The following is a 23,871-nucleotide window of genomic DNA, read 5'->3' on the forward strand; positions in this document are numbered from 1 at the left end:
ACAGAATTGTTTCCTTTGGTTCACATCATGCAGGACTGAAGATGAAAAAGGGCTTCAGGCTGCACTAAACAATAGTTTTATGTTTATGTTTGTTTCACAGACACTTTGTCGTATCCATGAGTGCTGATGCTCCTTTTAACCGAGTGAAAGAAGCCTCTGCACTGCAAATTATTGGAGAGAGAATTAAAATTACATTTCAGTGGATTTTATATGATATGTGATAAACACATTGATTGACTCAATGATTAACGGACACAGTAAGAGACTAGCCTGTGACTACGTGGGCTTAACCTGTGTAGACCGCTAAGGCCGAACTGAAATGAGACGCTCTGGTCTACGGAGGATTTTCTGTTTGTGACGAAAGGGTGAGGGCGGGAACAGCTGCTGATGCAAAGCGCCGCTCATGTCGCCTAGGAACAGGTAGCAAGCTATCTAACAAGCTAACATAACTAACGTCTTGTAACTTAACCTATTATTTAAGATATTTAAGATAATTTAAAGTTTCAAAGCTCCTTTTCATTTTTGAACATTTGATTGAGTGGAAACCAAAAACGTTTACATTTAAAGTGTATTCCTCGGCCGCTTGAGAGTCCACAATCTCGTCTGAATTGGTGCGCAGTGAATCTCGGGATACGTTGGGCCACGAAGGATCCATCGGGTGCATCCTTTGTGTCAGGAAAGGGAGGGCCTGCATCTGGAGGAGCCTTCGAAATAGGACAGCCTTCAACGCGATGCTGTGGCACAATCAGCCTTGAATACATCCTTCGAAGGATGCAGCCTCTGAATTGGGACGCAGCCAACATATATTTCCCTCAGGAAATGGAGGAGTCCAAAAACAGAGATAAAAGAGAGTAAATACATACGACTCGAAATAAATGTGAATGCTCCTGAGTTTAAAACACAATCACCATTAAAACTTTACCTATTGTTGTTTTGTGACTTTACATAAAACAGCTAAACAAAAACAAGACAAGCAATCCTACTTTTGTTTGTTGATTTCTTAACCCGGTCAACTAGTGAAAAACGAATTAATTGAAAAAGTCACTTCAAAAACATTATAGTCAAGTCGTGGTGTTGATCTGTACAATAACACAGCATGAGCTTCTGTCAAGGCTCACCACTTTGTCCCAATGTTCAGCCATCATACACAGAAATTCATTACAAAAGACGTGGGAGACCAATTTCTTCTCTTCTACAGTCTCATTACACTTTGAACGGCTGTGACGGCCCGCTGTGACAATGTTCTCCCTCTATAATCTGACTTTGTCTCCGCTGGAAGCTCATTACTCCATCACAGTCAATCCATCCACCTACACAAGCTGTACGCCAGAGAGCCAGCTGCTGACGAGGATCTAAAGAGGCATTCTGGGAAATGAAGTCTGTGACTTTAGACTCAACACGTTTTGCATTTGATATAACAGAAAGAATTAATTTAAAGGATGTTTTATTCTAATCTAAAACATGAGATTAGTGTAACTTTCTGTTCTGTCTCCTGATCAGCCTTCAGTTAAAGCCTCTGCAGCTTGACCTCCATTAGAAGCCACCACTTGCTTCTTTTTCAAAACTTTACTGGATAATAAAACAATATTAATTGAAGAGTACAAAAGAAACACGTATGGGACACTTTTATAACACAACTAAGCAACAAAACACTCAAAGTTGACATTCAGAAACAGCTGCAATCCAAACGGCGCAGAAGTTGACCAGAGAATCAGGAGGAATTCTGAAAGCGTAAGAGGAAAAGAACCAGCTACCAATGGAGCAAAGCTAATTAAATCCAGTAATTAATACAGTTATACAGTACATCCACAGTGCTCTAGTGCTCAGAGGAGCCGTAAAATAAATCTGAACAAAACAAGTCGTGAGACAACAAAACTTTCAGAGGGCACAATTAGAGGCAGAGCAGCAAACCAATAAACAGTAAAGAGAGAAGAAACCAGGAGAAATCCGTCTCCAGTGTCTTGTTTTGCTGTGCAGGGAGGCGTTTCCGTAGCACACGTTTAATCTCACAGAACAAAATCTCTGGCTGTCAATGTCTCCATTAAAACATTCAGATGCACAAAGCTGCTTTGAAAGGCACACTGAGAGCAGTTCAGTGAGGTAGATACATGGAGGAAGACTTATTTTGTTCGCCATGGTAGACTGCATGTGCAAGGCAGGTTACTGCAGCATAAGTACGTTTGATTTATCCTTATAGGGCTGTACCCGACAGTCGAATCATACACTACCTGTGGCTGTAATTTGAAGCGGCTAAATTTGTGTTGATTTCTTTTCTTTCAGTTCAGTCTCATGATTTATCTGTAAGACTCGTGAATCAGATGTTTCATAAGCACTGACTATCTGCCGGAAATTTTCTATATTTCAAGCGCACTTTTCTCTTATTCTTTAAAGAATCGTCGGCATTGTTATTTAATTTTAGGCTGTGTTGTTCTAAGTATTTAATCTCCTGTGGGGAGTTTTTAGCTGGTTATGAAACTGACTGGAATTAATAATGCTGCTTTTATATGAGCAACAAAAGCAAACAAGACCATCAGTGACAGGATTAATCATATCTTTACAGATATTTTCAATGCCTGTAACCACTGCCGGGGGGCAGGTGTCAGACGAGGCGATTCACTTTGTGCTGCCAAATCAGCCCTTTGACTTTTTATTTTCCACGGCACAGCGAGTGACATGTTTTAGTGTTCAAAGAAAGCAGGAGATTTTCTTGCACATGTACAGGACAAAAGCAAATAGATAAGAGGCACGGCTTTGTCCACAGGGGTCGCCAAAATCAACACAATCCGAAAGTTCCTCACAGGAGCTTTAAACATACTATTTAGATGATTTCAGTTATCAGATAAACAAGTTAAGCCACCAAAGAGCGTCATAGAGACACAGATTTTTGACGTGACGGCTTTAATCACCGGGTCTGTTTGATTGTGACAGGAGGAGACCTCTGCTCATAACAAACCTTGTGAATGATGAACACTGAAGGGTCGTTCTGAGACTCATTTTTTGAAGTTCACAGCCTGCGTGCTGTCGCTCCTGCTTTGCTTTGCATACTCGGGAGTCGACTCAGTCTCCACTGATGATTCGAATCATTGACTGTCAGGCTGTAGCCTTAAACAAACAGTATGCAACTGTTTTTACATTATGTGCCATTTTAAGTTCAACATTTGGAGGAGCTGGGGATCAAACCACCCGCTGTTTGATTAATGTCTTGCCCTACAGCTTTCCATCCTGTCCATCAAAATGTTACAGCGTTAGTGTTAAGTAATTTACTCTCTGTCATCTGCATCAATAACAAAACAAACAGAAATGAGCTCCGGTGACCAGAGGACAAATTGTTAATAGCTTTTTCAAATCCTAATGGGAGTCATTCTTTGAATTTCCAAAGAGAAAAGATGTCTAAGAAACATTTTTCCTTTAATACTAAAACGAACCTGCGGCAAGTTAAAGAGCAAGTAACTGTTTCAGGCAGCTCACAGGCACACTTTCTGTTGGCATATTAGTCATTTGGTTCTCGGTCTCGGAGCTGCTAAACACACAGCGACTGTCTCATGTTGTAATATTGGAAGGCGATTAAACGCACAGTGGCTTAACGGCCCTGCGGGGCAGCTGTTTCACGCTCCGACTTCCTTGAATCTCATCACTAGAGACTCGCTCATTCTCTCCTGCAGCTAACAAGTCATCAGGGCACCACCTTTGGCTGTTAAAACATGTATTTGTACTTTGATGTCAGTCAGAACCACCCCCATAATGAACAGTCAACTGTCTGCAGGGGGGAATGTGCGGCTCAGACTGAATCCTGCAGCTGGCATCCCTCCATCTCTGCAGTCTCAACTTATTATGCTGCTGGGTGTTATGGTGCGTGCATGATGAGTGTGCTGCCGGCGTAGGCTGGACAAGATGCATGGATGGATGGATGGCAGGTAAAAGATGGACAAATCACACAGTCTAGAGTTTTTGCAAACTTTTGGTCTCTGAAGCTGGAATCACTATGTCTCTGTGAAGATGCACATGGTGTACGACTCCAGGTGTCAGAGGCTCACGGAGGAGCTGACACGCCCACTTCCTTAATTGAGACTGTCTGCCCAAGAGGAAGGACAGCACGAGTTAATACAGGAAGTGCCCCAGAATGACATGTTTAGTCACAAAGCCCTCAAGAGGCACATTATGACAGGAGCAAAACAGGAAGTCAGGTGACGTATAAAAGAGCAACAAATCCACATATGAAGGAGGTCCGACAACCACGACAAAGCACCGAAACGATCTTTCCCTAAACCTTTAAAGAGCATCTTGCAGGTTACATTTTTACTACATTAATACTCAGTCTTGTCTGAAAATGGGTTGGAAAAGGTTCATCTTGGATTTCATATTATTTACGAGACATAAGGGCGCAGGTTTAGAGGGGAAAGTGGCCGTTTTCAGTAAAGCTGCTAAAAACTGCTTTTTTGCCCCCAACATCGCATCATACTACGTAACAAGAGGCACTCGCGGTGTCCGACTCTGCCTCAGCTCAAGCAGGTGGTAGTGAGTCTGAGCAGTCGTATCCGACTGTGTAGATATTATTTTAATAGTCTAACATTGCATTTCACCAGTTCTTCAGTTCTGCGTTCGTGCCGGTTGCACAAATTCCAGCCTGGCACGACATCGAGCTCATATATTTCGTTCAAAATACAATTACAGAATAATTTTCCTACACATTGTTGTTCTTTAAATGTTTTTATGGCTCACCAATCCTTCATCATCGTTGCTTAACTTTAAAGTGCTTTTTAAACATTGGATAGCACACACAGTTCATGTTTCCTGCAGATGGAGGCGTCATAACGACATGAAAACACGTCTTTGTGTTGTTCCAGACGACATCGACAAACAATGCACTTTGTTTTAGGAGTGAATTCAGCTGTCTGCAGGCTTTTTGAAACAAATATGTCTTCAGCACCAAGTATCAACGTCTAATCTTGTGCTGTAGCTGGTTTTCACATTTCTGGACAGATTGATAATCCTGCTCACTAAATCCCCAATCAAATACTAATTAGCTATCAAATACACGGTTAATATTTGATTTACCATTGAGCTGTTTTATTGACATTTCCTGATTACTTCTCCTGAGGACTGCGTGTGCATGTACTGTCTGCGCCTGACTGTCTGAATCCCGTGTTACCTTTGTTGCAGGTGCTACAGTTTTAAATAACATCTTTATTCTTTCTTTGGCACATGAAGTCACAGGTCTTGGCTTTATCCGCCTTCCCCTGAGACAGAGGCGTAATGAGACGGACCAATCACAGCAAACCTTTTAAAGTAAATGAAGTATCCCTGAGACCTGACAGCTGAGACCATCTTTAAATAAAGGTTCCTATTTCAGGAAAAGGTTTTCAAAAGATTCAAAGATGTTAAAAACTGCAGTTATACACTGAACAATCGAACACTCTCTGCTGAAGCCAAATATAACCACTTTCAGATGAAAACTAAGAAACTACAGTGCAAGACGGATAAAGCAGCAGGAGAGAGGAGGCATGCGGAGAGAGGAAGATGAATGGATGTGAAACAGGGAGGCACAATACACAGGTAGAGAGACGAGAAGCGTCAAAGCAGCAGCTCTCGGTTTCAGATACAGCAGGAGAGCAGGGATCCGGGCGGAGAAGAAGAAAGAGAAAGACGGCGGGTAGGAAGAGAAATTGGAACAAATGTGTTGGGAAGACAAAGAAGGAGGAGAGACACTGACAGGAAACAACGGGAAGAGAAGACAGAAGCAGAGAGACACGGAGAGAAACAGCAGGAAGGGAAAAAAGAGAGATTGAGATATTTTGGTGGAGCTGTAGAGATTTTTATATTGTCCTTATAAACACTCATCTCTCCTCTTACTCATCACGAAGCAATCTGTTGCTCTCATTGTCTCACTTTCCTACAACTATCATATTAATGTGAAGCAGAAAGATCAGACTCAAAATCCAGCAGAGACACTTTTTACGATGCTGAATACATCGTCATTTCAAAACCATGAAATCAAGTTTTACCCTCTCGCCTTGTGTTGAGGAAACTTCAAGGTTTGGAAATCATCATTTTCCTATATGTTTCACTGCCTGTTGCAGCTCTTTATTAAAGTATGCATACCTTACTACCTAATGCAGGCTATAACATTCCTTCAAATGAAAATATGCATCTTCTTTTACACATTTTGTCGAAATTAGCCCCAACATGTTTGTTATTCTTTTAGAAACTCTGCATTCTGTAGCACAGTTTGACTTCACAGCAGGAGTCCGTCATAGTGGTGGAGTTTAAAATCTTTAAGATAATACCGATGGGTGCAAGGAGAGATGAGAAAGGGAAAAGACTACTGATGCAAATAAGACATTAAGTAGAGAGAAGAATGATGGTAACAGTATTTCCTACAAATTCAGACAGGGAAGCAGAGGACGGGCAAAAGAGGCTACATAAAGAGGACAAGAAACAGGAGAACAAGAGATCACGGTATGTAGAAGCGCAGAGTAAAACAGTGGTGGGATGGAGGACTTTTTGCACCATCTGTTTCCATTACTCAAAGACATACATCACTGCCCTCTCTCTCCTCCACTCGACCTGTTTCTCTCCTCTTGGATTTCCCTCCTTCCCTCTCTGACAGGCTGCAAAGGATCACAGAAACGCCCCACTTCATACTCACACACCGACACAGCTCCCGACCTGGAAACTGCCCAGTGTTTGTGTCAAACATGACTCAAAATGTGGCACGAAATGGAACAAAGACAGGCTTTTCCTCTTTCCAGAAATCACAGAATTAAACCAGCAACCCTTCAGCCCCAAAACCACATCTTCACACAGCATGCAACCTTTTTCCTCTCTCTCACACACGCACCTTCACACTCTGGCTGCTGAGCACAAGCGTGGCTCAGTCCCAGGATGCTCATCATGCTGCTCTGAGCACCAAATTAAGCAGAGAGAAAATAGATTATCTTGTTTATTGCACACAGGCAGCGGATGAAATGGCTTCCAATAGTGGCAACAACGCTTCTTTCAGCCTATGGAGGATAAAACACAGCTGGGACCACGCTACTGCCAAAAATTCAGGACCATACATTACAATTCACAACCTTCTCTGCGCAGCAATGCTTTCACGAGCACAGTGAAATCGAGAATCAGTGAACACCTGATTAGATAAAGTAAAATAAATAAAATAAGACATGGACGTTGCGTAAAAGTTCCCCCCTAAAACGCGCAGACACCTCAACTCTCCTCATTTCTTTTTAACAGCCAAAAAACAACCGAGTGCTGATGCGTAACCGACACGCGCAAAATCCCACAGCATCCAAAACCTTGCACTTTCTTCAGATTAACATAGCAAGAGACAAAGTGAGAGACAAACAACATAAATGTATCTCAATCCAGAAAACAGAAGCCCCGTGTTTCACCAAGCGTTGTGACAAAAAGACGAACCCCATCTCAAGCCTTCCCTCCGGGGCTCCGCTGCCCGGACTCGCTCCATCTCCTCCGGGGAGTGAAAAGTAAAAAAGCGCACAGCCTGCTCACCTTCTCCGGTTGTCCCGCGCGAGTTGCAGAGAAGCAGGGCGACCTGAGCGATAATCCCAGCGACTCTTTTAGTCCAAAGATCCATGATGAAGCGGCGAGAGGCTGCAGAGAAGCCCGGTGGCTGCTGGAGGAGAGAGACGGCCAACCTCTCCTCTCCAGCTCCAAGAGAGATCTCCTCACACCACACTGACGGAAGAGAGGAGGGGGAGAAAGAGAGAGAGGGGGGGAGTGAGAGAGAGGTGGATTTACTACGCGCTCACAGCTCCAACTTTACTGCGCCTCCTCCTTTCCCCAAAGCCCCCTTAAATCTGTGTGAACAATAAAGGCGCTCTCCTCGACCCAACGTACTGCCAACTGGTTCCCCCAGTTTCCCATCTTCCACTGCGACTGCGGCCGACAATTAAAGGCCTATTGACCACATGAACCGAGACTAATAGGGCAATAAATTTCTTCGGGCAGGCTGCAGGTCACAGCTTTCTAGTGCGGCATGCACATGCGCACACATTTACAGGTTGGAGGTTAAAGAGTAATTAAACTCTACCGATTTATTATTAGTACATTTTATTTCACATTCCAGTTCGCAGACATGCTTTGTTGTAGCCTTTGATCTGAATAAACTTTAAAAAAGTTTTTATTAAAAATTAGTTATTACTAACGTCAGCTAGTTCAAGATAAATCAGAGTCTTAAGGTATGAATACATCGGCTATTTACTTGTTATTAGCATAAGGTTTTTTGATTTGAGGTGTACAAGCATAAAACATTCAACTAAAAACTACAAGTCTACATTAAACATTACTTAAACAGCAGTTATAGCTAGACCTGGCAGTTAGTGGGTGTACATGTTTAGTACGAACTATTCTTTAGTGACTAGGCTAACTAAATTCCAAACAGGCAGTGAAAGCAGCGCCTGGAGGTCACTGCATGCCGCCAACAAATAGTAAAGCTAAGCTAATATTTACCGCACAAAGATAAGAGGGGTATACATCTCTTCATCTTCTCTCGGCAAGAAAGTGTATTATCCCCAAACATTTAGCAAGCCTTGCAACTAAAATGACATTATGCAGCACCCTGTTGTTGAGCATTCAGTCTCTCTTCATTCTGGTTCTATAGTTGTTAAGGATGCCCACCGCTTTGAATCTAAACAAATACGATGCACACTCGGACCAAAATGGCAGCTGTCAGTTACTTCCCCTCCATCCATGACAATACACCAGGAAACAAGAACAACTGGTCTCTTTTGGACCTCAACCCGAAACAGCTGAACTCTTTGCCCATCAGCTCCACTGGAGACTCTGCTGCACAGGGCTGCAAAGATGGTGTGGATCAAAACAGCTCTACACCTCAGCGCGTTGAAGACATGGCATTCTCGAAGAAACTGGCCTGTTTGGGGGTGCCTGATTACCGACCTCTGGACGCCTTCGGTGGACCAGCAGAGGAGCCTGGTTCAGCCACAGGGAGCGAGGCGGAGGAAATCTGTGAGCTCTCCATCAGGCTGAAAGAAATCGAGTTATGCAACATGATGGAAGAAACCCACATCCCACAGTGTAAGTAGACAATGATAAGAATGACCTGTGCTGTGGTTAGGCAACTATTTTATTGCAATTTTATCATCAGTGTAAAGTTAAACTGTATCATTCAGTGCTGATCAACACAATTAGAAAGTTTAACAGTAAGTCTCTTTTGTGTCTTTATTGTCTCAGTTGTGTATCCTTCACAGTAAAAGATACATGCACAGAGGGAAATAAATGCTGTTACTCAAATAAACTATATTATTAACTTTATACACTCATTTATTTTGTCTGTCTGATGGCCTCGCTCTCTCGCTCTCTCTTTCAGTTTCATATCTGAGGAACATCCGGTGCTGGAGGATGAAGCAGAAGAGGGAAAAGCGGAAATGAAGACAGCAGAGAGAAAAAATAAAATACATTACAATACATTATTTTTAAAAGACTTATTTACTTCTTCTTTATTTTAATTCATGAATTCACACCTGACAGCAATCTTTTAAACCACTAAACCCCCTGAACTATCCACAACATTTCTCTCAGTGTTCCAGCATCAAAATGTAAAATGACCTTTGCTTATAAAAAATAGTTCAAAGAGACTTTTGTTTGACGGGTTATTCAACACAAACTAAGAGGAATATGAAAGCCTTAAGTAGCTGCTGATATCTTTTCTTTATTATCAGCATTAAAACAGTCAGTTACTGATTCCTCTTCACTAACTCAACTGATTAATCAAGTGAAGCAAAATAGAAATTCAGTGCCTCATAAAAAGCCATCCCTAGGGGACCATGTTAAAGGAAATAATATATGTGGAAGTTCATGTTCTCTGATTAATAACACACTTACTGACAAACAGAAAGTGAGGTTTAGAGTTAAATTAGAATCAAGACAATCCGGTTATTATAACTGTGTAAAAAATAAATTGGTGCTTTTCTTTAATTTGTATATCAATCAGATATTGCACGAAGTACATTCACTTATTTTATAACAGTAACTCTGGTTGCCTCTGACAGCTACAGTACAATTCCTCTTTTGTTGTCGTAGGAGTAGTAGTCTAACTTCAGCCCTGCTCTGATTGGCTGATGTTCTCATATTTGCATACGGGATGCTCTTTATACCAGGGGTTCTCAAACTCTTCGGGGCCAGAGACCCCTTTCCGGGGAAAACATTTCCCCCCATACCGTAACGCCAATTACACATATGCTTGCTACCATTCACACTCTTAGATGCCTTTGGAACTACTTTTATTGTACATGTGTACTCTGCCCCGAGCATAACTTCACACATTTCAACCGCCGCTGGAAGCACAAGCTCGTGTGCAATTATGTGGGGCTTCTTAGCTTTAGCAATCTATTGAGCCACCAAATGAGAAGCCTTCTGTGCTTTCTCTGAAGTCGTGGCCATGTTCACCATCTGTGTTTTCTGGCGGCTGCATTCCTCGCTCTTTCCATGGAAAAAATCTTTTGTTTTGTCTTTAAATTTCGGGTGCTTTGTAATGAGATGTCGCTTTAGCTTGCTTCATAGCACCTGAAGACGCAGGGCACATTCTGGTCTCCCGTCACTGTTCTTAATAAAACCAATCTTTAGACACCTGTCGTCATATTTTCTCAATTAAGCTAGTTTGAGCTTAGCTTAGCTATCACTTGACTATATGGACTGATTCAAATACTTCTCCATGCTCGCCAGCTAGCTAGCTGGCTAATAAGCCACGCAGGAACGCCTACCCGCTTTCATCAGTGGGCCACAGGCTCAATCACCATTGTGTTACCTCATGCGGTGATAGAAAGAGACTTAACAGACATTTATTTAAATGATAAAGTTAGAGATTATTACTTAAGATCGCAGAGGAGCTTTGCATTCTTCAGCCCAACAGGTTAACAATCCTCTGAAGTCAAAGAGCTTCTAGAACAGAAAATATCTCTCTTTTCCATCCACGTGTTTTATGGTTTTTAACATGACTAATAAAAAAGCAGGGAAAAACAAGAAATGTGTTTAAAAGGTGAAATGTTGCAAAAAATATATAGAAATAGTGAAAAAGTCATGACATACGTACATGAAGTTCCTCTTATTTTACATGAAACACACAAACGGCAGACTTCAGTTACATATTCTACGTCATCATATCGTTGCACCCGATTCGCCTTTACGGTTTAGTTGCAGCCGACTCATATTTTCTTGAAATCCTAATAAAATTAGTGTCACACTTCAATAGAAGCTTCGCAAGAATATACACTGATAGTTTCACTGCTGTCATTACAACAGGTCCAATTTGTATAGCATAGAACGACAGGGAGGGGGGAGGTTATGGTGTCATGTTCAACAAATCAGGTCCAGCATCAAATATTCACTGAATACATTTATGGCAGAGGAGCTTTCGGTTGCATTCAACAGACGGTCAAGAGAAAGGCCTGAGAAGAGAGAGGAGAGGAAGGCGTGCAGAGGGAGTCAGCGGGGGAGTCTGATAATGAAAACCTAGTGAGAGTAGAGACAGCAGGGGAATCAGGAGATAAAAAACCTGTTGAGAGCAAACACAGCGGGGGAATCAGATAACACTGGAGCCAGAGTCTGCGCAAAAAAAGGGGGACCACAGCGTGCAGCAACACGCAAACCCAACATGAGCGTCACACGCCCTGTTCCCCTGCAGACACACCTCACACTGAGAAACCAGCTGGCTGTTTAATGCTCAAATCAGAAGGGTGACAGATGTAATGTGAACCTGAAATACGTAAAAACACAGGGAGAGGAAACAGCAGGCTTCTGGCGGAAGGAATGATTTAATTTCTCGCTCAGATTTATTTAAAGTTTCATTGTTCTTACTTAAATCACAGGTCGGGCTCACACTTCTGCCCTCTATCGCTCAGTCATATCATTCTGCTCTTTCACATCTTGTTTTCTGTGCTCTCAAAGGTTGACTTTCACATTTGTTTTGATCTCTCTCAAAAGTTTTGTTGCCCGTATTCTTCCACAGAAACATTTTTTGATTTGATTAAGCACTCAGTCAGCCGCTGACTCTCGAAGGGTCCATCACTTTTAAACCGTCTTCCCTCTTCCTTCGAAAAGCGCTCACTGGGGCATTTCTGACCTGCCATGTTTGCCCGTCAAAGCTGTTGATATTACATTTTGAAGCAGTGATCCCTGTGGAGAGGCAACGCGTTACTTCTGCACGGCTTCATCGCGGATGGAGTTTTATTTCCTTTCTCCATTGAAACTTCCAAAACAGCCAAACAGACGCTGAATGGACTTCTGAAAAACAGAAATGAGAGCAGCATGAGAATGAGCCGAGAGCGAGACAGTTTCATTTTTATTCACACCCAAAGCAGCCTAAGTGAGCGATATTATGCGTGTGATGTGTGATGATTATTTAATTATGAACTCATCCTGCCTGCATCTTTAATCTCTAGTTAGAACGTCTCCATGTACTCTGTTTAATTTCACACCCTTGATGCCATCTTTGGCGGCAAATTTGGAGCCTTTTTTTCATAAATAATTAGGGACGAGCTGAATATTCATTTACAAACAAAGTGTGACAATTAGAGAAAACATTGACTCAGGATCTGTTCGTCATTCTGTGCGTCTTTCTGCAGACGCAGCGTTTCATTCGAGTCAGTAAACGGCAGCGTGCACCTGGCATCTTGACATCTGTCATCATGTCTGCTTCCAAAAAACAAAAACAAAAGACAGCTTCCTCTAACATGTAAACTGCATGGAGGGAAATTATAGTGTTTTCACTGTTGTTATTATTCAAATTTTCATTATAAAAGCTATGTTTTATTTGCTCTGGCAGACTAATCTGTACCCCTCCAGTTTAGACTGCCTTCCATGTAGTCTGATTCAGGTTGGGCCAATGACTGCCGACCGGTTAAAGCGCTGTTGAGGAGTTTTGTTAGCATGGAAGATAATAATAATAATAACTTTATTTATATAGCAACTTTAAAAACAAGAGTTTACAAAGTGTTTGACAACAAAGCAAAGCAAAACAAAACAGGAAAACAAGCAAATCAGAAAACCCGCAAATCACAAGAACAAGCAAAGCACAGAACCCAACAATAGGAGAACCCACACAGCATGGCCAGGCCTGAGACCGAGGGGACAAAGCAAGACAGAGTAGATAAAATAAATAGAAATAAAAAAGCTTAACAAGATAAAAGAGAGGAAATGAAGCAAAAAGAGAAATAAGAGCTGTAAAAGCAACAAAATAATGATAAAACAATAAAAGGACATAAAAGAACTAAAAGCAATAAAAAGATGATAAAGAAAGAATAAAGTGAAATAATAAAAATATAAACATTTTGAAAAGATAGATAAAAGCCAGTAAGAAGACGACATCACATAAAAGCAAGTCTATAAAAGTGAGTTTTAAGAAGAGATTTAAAAGATGTCACTGATTTTGCGAGCCTAGCGAGATGGCTGCTGCTGATGTGGAACGCTATCAAACAAGCTGGACAGTAATTAACATGATGCACAAATGGAACAACTACCTAGCCTTGTAGCCTACAGATACTATGTCACATGTTATGTTGCTCTGATTGCTTGTATCAAATCAAATTTGTTTAGCACCAAATCATAACCAAAGTTATCTCAAGACTTAAATATACTTAATATAGATATATATATATATATATATTTTCTATTATTTAGAGAGACCCAACATGAATCCACCATGAGCAGCGCTTAGCAACATTTGGCAATAAACAGGGAGAAACCTCGAGCAGAGCCAGGCTCGTGTTGAACAGCCATCTTCCTCAACTGGATGGATGGAAAAGTGGGATGTAGTCGAGAGTCACTTTGGCCTGCACCCGTTGATTACACCCCTTGGAAATAAAAAACTTGAGAGTTTGAAGTCTGAGAGCTCAAACTTACGTATCATTGTTGACTTCTGAGGGAACAGAGCACTGGTGACAACAAACTGAAAGCTATCGTAGCTTATTAGCTGTGTTGCACCATGCACTGTACTTTAACAGGCTCCGTGTGAGACTAACTGCTCAGAAAAAAAGAGGAGCTGTTTGAAGACAGGCCCATTAGAAACCAGAGATAACCAACAGTGAGCAAGAAGTCAACATGCTGTTTAGCTTGGAGCACATTTTCCTCCGTTCAGTGAAACACAACACCAAGAGAGTAAACAGCACAGCGCTTCAGGAAGAAGGAGCAGTAAAATCATGTGGTGGGATGTTCTGTAGGGGGTCAGAGACACAGTGAGCGGCCAGCAGAACTATTAATTATGGAGTTAACTGAAGCATTAAAGGCTCAGAGTCTCTGACATTATGAGTAAGTTGCTGCTGAATGATGCGAGTCGAGTCTACACTACTGCCCCGTCTCTTTTTTGTCCACACTCGTATTTATGTAGAATAGCAGACGGAGCGAGCTGGTGATGGATGCACTCTGACTCTGCTTTATATTCACGGCAGCAGCTGCAGGCTGTTGGAGGCCTGCTGCCCGACCGGCCGGCCAGTTGGCTGAAGCAGAAAAGACACTCAGAGTTTCTTTGAGAGCAGAGATCAAGCTGCTGGAAGCCGGAGAAGAGAGAGAGAAATCAATGAGTTTCATGGAGAAGTCAGCTCTTCTGTGTACTGTACACTGATGTACTGAAAAAAAAGAACAGCAAAGGTTGGAATAAGAGGGTTACCCTTCTGTCTGCTGTACATTAAAGACCCATTTAAGCCAAATAGTGTTAGGCAGTGTCTGTAGTGGACTTCAGTGCTTCCTGGTGATCGCCTCAGTGCTGCTTGTGGACTCGCTGGACTGCAGTGTGTGTGTGTGTGTATTAGTAGTTCACATCCACATACCTCCATGTTTATGACCTGCACAGACCCTTCAGAAAGGTTCTGGTTTGTCCGGTAGCCTTATCAATAACACATCAGGGTAGAGCAGGTTGGAGCTGTGTGAGTGTGTATACTTCTTAAAGTTAACAAGGCCAATTTCAGTGTAATGTGTGTTTGATTATACATTTCTGCAGCCACCCCAACTGTAAGATGTTAGTGTGTGATACCTGAACAAAACTTAATATTTGAATCACACAAATATCCAGCACTATGTTAAAGACCCCGTCCAGTGAAGATCCAGTGTTTAACCTTGTAAACATCTCCATGTGGTGTTCTTCATGTGCTACGAGACATATCAGGGACAACATCAGCAGTCATCTCCATGGCTGGGCCTGTCTGCTTTTAAACTGCAGTGTACCAAGGACAGGCTGAACAACACGCTTTCAGATTGGCAGGTTTGTGACGTCACAAACCTAAGGAGCCAATCCCGTTAATGGACGGGGTGACGCTATGCATATCATTATGTGTAACCTATGGCAACCACTTCGCAAGCCAGCTGTAACCGCCATCGTAATGTTTGCAAACTCACTACTGATGACTAACGTTAATGTTACTACTACTAATTACTACATTTCAAGCTCGCTAAGTTTCAACAAGTTGCCACTGAACGATGGCAGAGACGGGTTTTGTTTTCACGACAGAGGGGGCGGTTGGAAATTTGCACAGAGGGCGGGGCCTGTGTATATTCTGGGATTTTTAATGAGGGAGAAGGAGGAGATGCCTGGGGAGGATTTTTACAAGCTAATTAAACATATTTTGCAGAAAAAATCATATCAGACATAATTTAGTATTTCAAGCAGAGCATGTGAAGTCTTACGACATGACTGAAGCTGCTCTTTAAGAACAGTTAATAAACATTACAATAATGAAATAACACAATTTCCATCATTAATTAAATCCTGATGCAGTCGGTTCCCTTTTATTGTTCCTTCAGTGGATCTTTGGACTCTCTTCCTAAACAATTTGTTTATAGTTCATTAATCTATTCATGTAGCACATTTTATTTTGGCAGAGCAACACACAAAGTTCCCCTCCGGACATCAGCGTCCCCGAGTCATGCTGTTGGCTGCCAACCCACAACGATGAACATAACTTGCTGTCCGTTCCCAGTTTGATGTCTCTTTTAATTGAGACTTTATTTACTGTTGCAGGAGTTTCTTTAAAGAGAGGAGAACTGGAGTCACCTTCAAACTTGGTGAGACCTCACATTTTCTAAACGTGTGCATCTGTTAATTCCCCTCAAATGCAAAACCGAATGACACAACAAAGGAAAGACTCAAACCATTCCATCTAACAGATTAAAGTGGCACAGAAAGTCTCTCTCTTTAAATGAATCAGCATTTTCTGCAGAATTCAACCCAAAGTTCAAGAATTTCCCTTTTTGTCCTCTTTGGTGCACATGTGTTTTTGGACCTCAGCCTTAGTGATCATTTATTCGTTTGCTATCAGAAAAACAGTTAAGCTCAGTCACCATTGTTTTACCTGATCCTGCATTAGATAGTGAGGCAGATCTTTGGGATTATATTGTAAGGTGGCGGTTGTGATGTTTTGCAACCTGTGCCAATTTCAGTGCACTGATTCTAAAAAAAACAAACAAACTTGAACACCCAAGAGGGTTTAAAATAGCCCGCAGGTGTTTTAATTTGTTGTTACAGCTAAATTTCTGAATCTGCCTGATTCATGTACAAAAATAAATTTCACAGCAGTCAAAGGGATAATAAAAATGCCCAACCTTCCTAGCAGCACGCAGGTCAGAAAATCAGTGATGAGCAGCGGATCATAACTGCTCTCTACACTGTGCAAAAAGTCCGGATAGAGTGAGATTAACCCTCATCTGGGAATATACCAGCTGATTATACAGTATGTTACAAACAACTGGAAAGAGCTCCAATCGTCTTCACGTCCTCCTGACATCAATCCCCTGATGATTAACAAGCCTCTATCTGAGGAGATTAAACCTAAGAATATGTAATATCCATCAGGGACGACATAAACACCGACCAGCCACGCACCTTAACGACTCGTATAATTACCTCTGCTGTCTGGATTTAATGAACGTCTTAAATTAATTAATGACTGAACAAAAATCTTTGACAAGAGCAACAAAGTCTCCTGATAACGAGACTCCCGAACGAGAATCCCGTTTTATGTGCAATAATGTACATTGTTAGAGTAAGAGCCGCAGGTATGGATAGTTCTGCTCTGTTTAATCCTCACCTGACAGATGGTGTGAAAACGCCTGCAGGCTGCCAGTCAGGTGATTAGACACCAGCGTGTTTCCACAGAGAGGAACGTCCTGTCTCTGCTGGCTGGACTACAGGTGAGCTGCTCCTCATCAGATCTTATAGAAGAGAGAAATGAGGTTCTGTTAAGCCGACAGCTTCGTGTCCGTCTGCAACAACACGTCCTAATCACTGCTGGCCAATGGGGGGAAAAAATCTGTATATTTGGAGGTCAGTACTGGAAGAATGATTCTCCTGGTGTATCTGTAACCAAAGTTTACTGGTCTATTGTTGCATCTTCAGTGTCACGGGAGGGCCGACCACGATGAGGAGGTAGAGCAGGTTGCCACTGATAACAGCTTCTATCGTTATCTCCTCTTGTCCCAAAGTTGAAGTGTCCTTGGGCTGATGCTGAACTCCAAACTGCTCGTGATAGTCCCACCATGGGCCTTTCTCAAACCGCACCCTCCCCACTCACAGCGCTGAACTTTGAGACAAACTCCCCTCACTCCGGGGGAGGCAGGAAATGTGTAACCATGGTATCACATCATACAATTAATAAAAGCTACATAAATACCAGTGAGGCAGAGTCATTAAAATCCCTCCACGTCATGAGGAAAATAAAACTCCTCCCTGTAAATACAAAACACTTTTCGCTTGTATCATTTCTCAACAAGTAAAAGATCCTGAATATAACGTTAACTTTAAGACGTTAACGTCAGTATTTTATTTCATGTTTCTTAATTAAAGCAGTTTTCGTTTATACGGGTAAACGATCAGAAAGTCAGCATTGTGCAGACTCGCTGGTGGACGGTTTAACAACCCACTCTCACTGCACACTCAGAGGTTTGGGACGGCACTCAATGTGATGGACCCTCCACGCGAGCGTGCAAACAGAGTGGAAGTGCGTAAAGAGAGGGTGTAGGGAGTGGTTTGAGAAAGGCCCCAAAACTCTGCTGGTAGCTGGCTGCAGTCCGTTTGTGAAACAGTAATTAGTGGATACAAACTTTCTAATTTTGAACATATTTTTCTTGTCCAACAAGAAAAACCTAAAAACTGAATCTGGCATTTCAAACATATCCATCAGCTTATTACCTCTACACAAGTATCTGATATAAAAACATAAAAGATGAGAAAAAACGGATTCGTTTATAACTGAGCTCAATAGAAAATGTTCAGTTTGGGGATGCATGTCACCTCCGAGAGGTCAATAGGAAACAAAGAGAGAAGGTAAAAGGCGGGAACAGAACCAAGTTTAGTTACTCTTAGGGGCGGCTGTGGCTCAGTGGTAGAGTCGATCGTAAGGTCAAAGGTTCGATCCCCAGCTCCCTCAGGCTACATGTCCAAGTGTCCTTGGGCAAGACACTGAACCCCAAATTGCTCCCGGTGGCATAGCCAACAAATGTATCAGGTATGACAGTTGGGCACTTTACGTAGCAGCCTCTGCCATCAGTATATGAATGTGTGAATGTGATATGTAGTGTAAAAGCAGCATTGAGTGGTCGCAAAGACTACAATATTTAAGTACACTTACTCTGCCACCAGGACTCTTTCCACTCTTTTTGAAGGAACCTCGGTAGAACCATTTGTAAAAAGAATTGATGAGCCACTGTATTACAAGGTCGACATTTTGAAGTTGGCAAAATAAGCACATGCCAGTATTACGTTACTTAGCAACAACTGAGGACATTTCTGTACCACCTTGGAGCCCCTTCTGCCCAGGCCTAGGTCTGGATGGAGGTGAATCTGAGCAGGTCTTTGTGTGTGGATGAGTTATCTTATTCGACCTTCCCTTTCCTTGTAGCTACTCCTCCTTCCTGATACGATAAATATGAATGTTTTACACATCGCGACTGTTAAAAACAGCCTTAAGGTTTTTTATAATCCAGGATTTATGAGGCAGGTACGAGAACAAAAAAGGATCCATTTGGCAGTAAAAGTTAGCAGAGTCTAACGTTTCTTCTGTTCTTATCCTTGAAACACTGATGTTAGACAAGTACAGACAGCAGCTTCACTAATCCTGTTGGTTTCTCCTGCAGGGAAACTCGGGTTTGTGTTGTTGTAGAACAAAGCAGATCAGACTGGCAGCAGCCTCCTGGAAGCTCGAGACGGACGAGAAGTCAGTGCAGCTCCACTCTGCCAGGAATTAACACGCTTACTGCTGGATTACACAGAGACACACAGCAGCTCTGCTCTGCAAACTGTACTCGCTAACAAGTCCCGACAAAATACCCGGCTGAGAAGGAAAGAAAGTCTCAAATATATTCCATTTAATCCATCCAGTATGTTTTAATGAACAAGTTAATATTCTGCAAAAATGTAAGTATGTTCGATGTTGCCAAGTCAAAGGCGGCTATATTTACTGTTCCTAATGCTTTTGCTGTATTGAACTGTCAGTGAGTGTCAGCATTTAACATCCACTCACAAAAGTAAGACGATATCCTCCCTGCTTATTTATTGATCATCTCTGTGCAGTTTACAGGAACACACAGGGACATCACCTTGGCTGAAAACATACCATTTATTTTTTACTATTTAGGTTTTAATCTAAATATGGAAGTCCAGGAAGCTTGGGTACTTTGAAAGGAGTATCGTGTTAATTTAAAGAGTGCTGAAAAGAAAATAATGGACTCGTCAATCAGAGCTCTGCAGAGTGTAAATGGATTCAACCAGAGCTTCACTATTTTTGTGCATTAATAGACTCATTAAGTGAAAAAGGGAAAGGGGGTTTCATTAAACCTGAAAATAGAATTTCAATTCACCTCCTTCATTAAAATTGGTTTTGAGAGGAAATTTGTCTGAGCCCAAATCATGTGCCCAATTCTGGTGAGGAAATTAGTCACGTAGTTCATAAATTAGTCACGCGTACGAGTTTAATATGGACTCCCTGAGAACATGTTTTTTTGCACAATGTTATTGAATCATTCGTTTGCTCATTTAAGTGACTGTTGCCTTTGTGCAAACCATCAGAAGAAAAAGGAGAAAAGACGAAGAAAGAAAAGACAGAGGGACGGATGGCTGCTCCGCCAGCAGAGTCAGGGGAGGATTCAACTATACTGGAGGAATTTATTTCAATGCAGTTACAGTTCTCTGCCAAATCATATTATCTGACACCAGCTAATATACGTTTAATGTTTGAAATAAACATAAAACAGAGAAAACAGAGGGGAGAGCGGAGCAGCTGGATAACGAGGAAGCAGGGTGACAAAGAGCAGCTGGGCGACTGCAGGGGGGAGGATCAGCTGAGAGACCACCAGTAACACCGTCAGATCCGGGGCTTTACATTAATCTGAACTCACTCTGATGAAAATCCAGGAGCCTACAAACGAATCCGAATGGTTCTCAGGAAGGCTCTGCATCCGACTCCCTGAAGACGTGGCAGAAGAATAGTAAGGGGGGCTACATGACAGAGGGAGAAATGAATGAAAACCACCTGTGAGTAAAGCAAGAACAAGAAGTCAGAAACTCGTCTGTCAAATCCACACAAGCCAAATTATATTCTTCTTCAAAAAGCCGAGAACAGACGGACTGAGAGATGTGGCTCTATAGATACATACATGTCTAAGGAGATGATAATCCAATGTGATGAGGAGTGTCTTATTTGTCAAAGTGAGTGTTAACATCTGACATTGATCTGAGGACGCTGGGTCACATGACATGGAAGCTATTGACAAAAAACGTATGTTTCTTTAAATAGATGAAAAAAGAGATCTATTAAAAGTGCAGTATTTGTTTTGTGTTAATGCAACTTAAAAGGTTTCAGGTAATCAGTTTCCTCAACTGAAATGAGTCGACACAGGAGAGTTTGAAGTTGAGATTTTAACTAGCTCTAAGGTAAAAGTACTCACTGGTTTTAAGTTCAACACACTGAATGGAACGGGGGCTGTTTACTTATTTATTTAAGTCACCTTAACAATAAATAAAAGAGTTGGTTTCTTCAAATGGTTCGAGTTGAACTAACTGATCAGGTTTTACAGTGGAGCCATGAAGAGCTCACATCTTAAAGAAATACAGTTACTCAAATAACGCAGGTTCATTCTAAACACAATCATTTTCAAGTTATTTTATTTACTTCTCCCGAGGTGATCGGTTTCCTAATTTTTTTAAGTAAACTGAAAGTCGAGCTGAAACGGCATTTCGAGAGTATCTAGCTTCCGTATCGTGACGTATTTCCGAGTGAAACAGGACGTGCAGGCGGGACATATCATTAGAGGGATTTGATTTGATGGTTGAGAAGTGGGCGTAGACAGACGTTCTCCACAGCGCAGTAGCTAGCTAACTGACCGAGCGTTCTTGGTGCTCTGCGGCTAAATATATATTTTTTTTACAGGAAGAAAAAATGATTGGATTTTGATTTTCTGTATTTTTTTTGGCCTATATTGTCAAATAGAAGCACAATATTACCGGGGATGTGATCTAAAAGTATTAAAATGACATTTTTCATTTCACCTCGACTTTAACTTGTTAGAATTCACGGTGTTGTTGATTTGTATAACTGTTGAATAAAAGCAATGTCACACTCGAGGTCGTGATGTTGTGCTGAATATCATCACGGCTGAGACTCGGTCGTAGGCACAAGGCCGCAGATGATTACAGGTTACCACAGAGCAGCTACTTTGTGATATCGCTTAAATAACACAAATTAAACCTCAGAGAAATTACATTCTTGCCTTTGCTTTGTTTCCTTTTGAAATGAAAAATATCAGAAAAACAAGCAGAAGTGCCTCAATTGTATGTTGTGTATCTGATTTGAGCAGCCTCAGAAATGGAAATGTTTTTTCCTCCTGTGTGTGTGAATAATCTCACATGAACAAAGTGAGCCGAGATCTGAAGCACGTCTATAACACAGTCAGACAGGAGCAGAAATGTACATGAAGACGCTGTCTGTAGTGATGAAGCTGTGTTTGGTTTATCTCGCTGACACACGAACAGCAGAGGAAACGTTTCTTTTAAGATAAGACAGCAGATCTCCTTAAGCTCCGTCAGATGTATGAAGGATATACAATCACTGTTTATCTCAGATCAGACGCTGAGAAGTTTCCGGCAAATTGCTAAAATGTCATGTTGATCCTGAAACTTATCTCTCAACATGGGAAATCCTTTCATTTCTCCAGGTATTAGACGGGATTCTGACGTGCTCAACAGAAAGTCCCACTCACTGAAGAAGCAACGGATAAAAAACAGTCTTGTTTATTGTGATAAATAAAAAGAAGAATAAAAAAGTGAAGCAGATGTTTTCTACAGAGAAAAACATGCTGCAATAATTCAACTTGAGACAGATACGAGAGTCAGACGAGATGAGTTTTGTCTGTTGTTAAATCTGTGAGCATCTCTGCCTGTTCAGGATGAGGAGACAAAAGGACTGAGGATGATAGGCTGAACGTGCGGCTGTAATTACATCTATGATCAATAACCCTTATGTGATTGGTGAACAGGCGGGGTTCAATGTACTTTAAGACGACGCACATGAGTGAGGATCAGGACACAGGAGATTTCTGCCGCCACCCTGTATACAGTAAGTTGTGTTGTGTGTTAGTGTGAGACCTGCTGGGGCAACTGACAGCTGGTACCACTAACTGACTCTCTGTAGCGCTGAATGACTACACGGACCAGGCGGTAGCTATAATATTTGTGACGGACTGGGGGCTGGGGGGTTAATACGGAACGATCTGAATACAGGGAGAGACGGCGCGGGTCAGAGAGAGATGACGCAGAGTCTGATCTAGCGCAGTGAGTGACCTGTGTTTCTCAGGCTCTGCCCCTGACTTAATAGGGTCGCGAACGCTCCAGTATTTCTGTGAACCACCTTTATAAAGAATAAAATACGTCTCCACCACATGCTGTGAATGAGAAGAGCCGGAGGTTACCATGAGACAGACGTTAGGACAGGAGCAGATATGACACAGATACAGTATGTGTGTGAGTTTGATGCTCTGTTGCCTACCTGTCTCAATAACGTTGCGATCTGTCTGTATCTCTGCGCACAGTTAAAGTATAAACTTAATCTGTCATGCTGTATTAAGTCCATATGCTGTGTAGTTCATATACTTCACTGATAACACAGAGCTGAGGGGCATCAGGCTTCATGATCAGAGTTTCATATCACGTCATGGGATGTGACCAGGGCTGCCAGGTTCCCAGGGCTACTTTTTAAGTGTTGCTGCAGGCACAAGGTCCTTTGCAGTTGCACACTTTGCACAGCTCATGCACCGATTCTGACTCCGTGTATGTTTGAAATGTCAGACACCTATTAGGTTTCGCGGCCCGGTACTAAACGACCCAAGGTCCGGTACCAACCCCTGGCTTAAGTGACTGTACTCTTTAATTTCTCTAAAAGTTTCCTTACTTTGTTTGCAGTTGCAGCTTTGACAAAAGATTGGCAATTCTACCAAACGTTTGTCATGTCAACATGTTGGCATACAAGCACGACAACAGTCACTCAGTGAAAGCAGCACATTAGTAATACAACAGCAGCAGCTGCAGTCACTCCATCACTCCATCTGTTCAGTGCCACTTTACACTCACACCTTCTTACAGCACCGCTGTCGGGTTGTAACTATACCCAAAATAAAATCCCCAAAATATTACAGCTACTGTTAACAAAGAAAAGCAGCAAACACAACTAGGAGGAGTTAACAGGGAACAGTTTGAAATATGTCTTTGAAAATCACTTAAACATCTGGAGTGGAGTTGTTCAGTGGTACTGTGGATCTACATGTCATTCATTCTGAAGACAGATGTTTAGTTAATTGCAGACAGAGATGCGCGCTCCAGCTTTCAGACGCATGTGAGATAAACAAGTGATAAACAGCTAA

The sequence above is a fragment of the Semicossyphus pulcher genome, unplaced genomic scaffold (assembly GCF_022749685.1).
Source record: "Semicossyphus pulcher isolate SPU_LCO1_2020_fin unplaced genomic scaffold, fSemPul1.0.p SCAF_7, whole genome shotgun sequence".
NCBI lineage: Eukaryota > Metazoa > Chordata > Actinopteri > Labriformes > Labridae > Semicossyphus > Semicossyphus pulcher.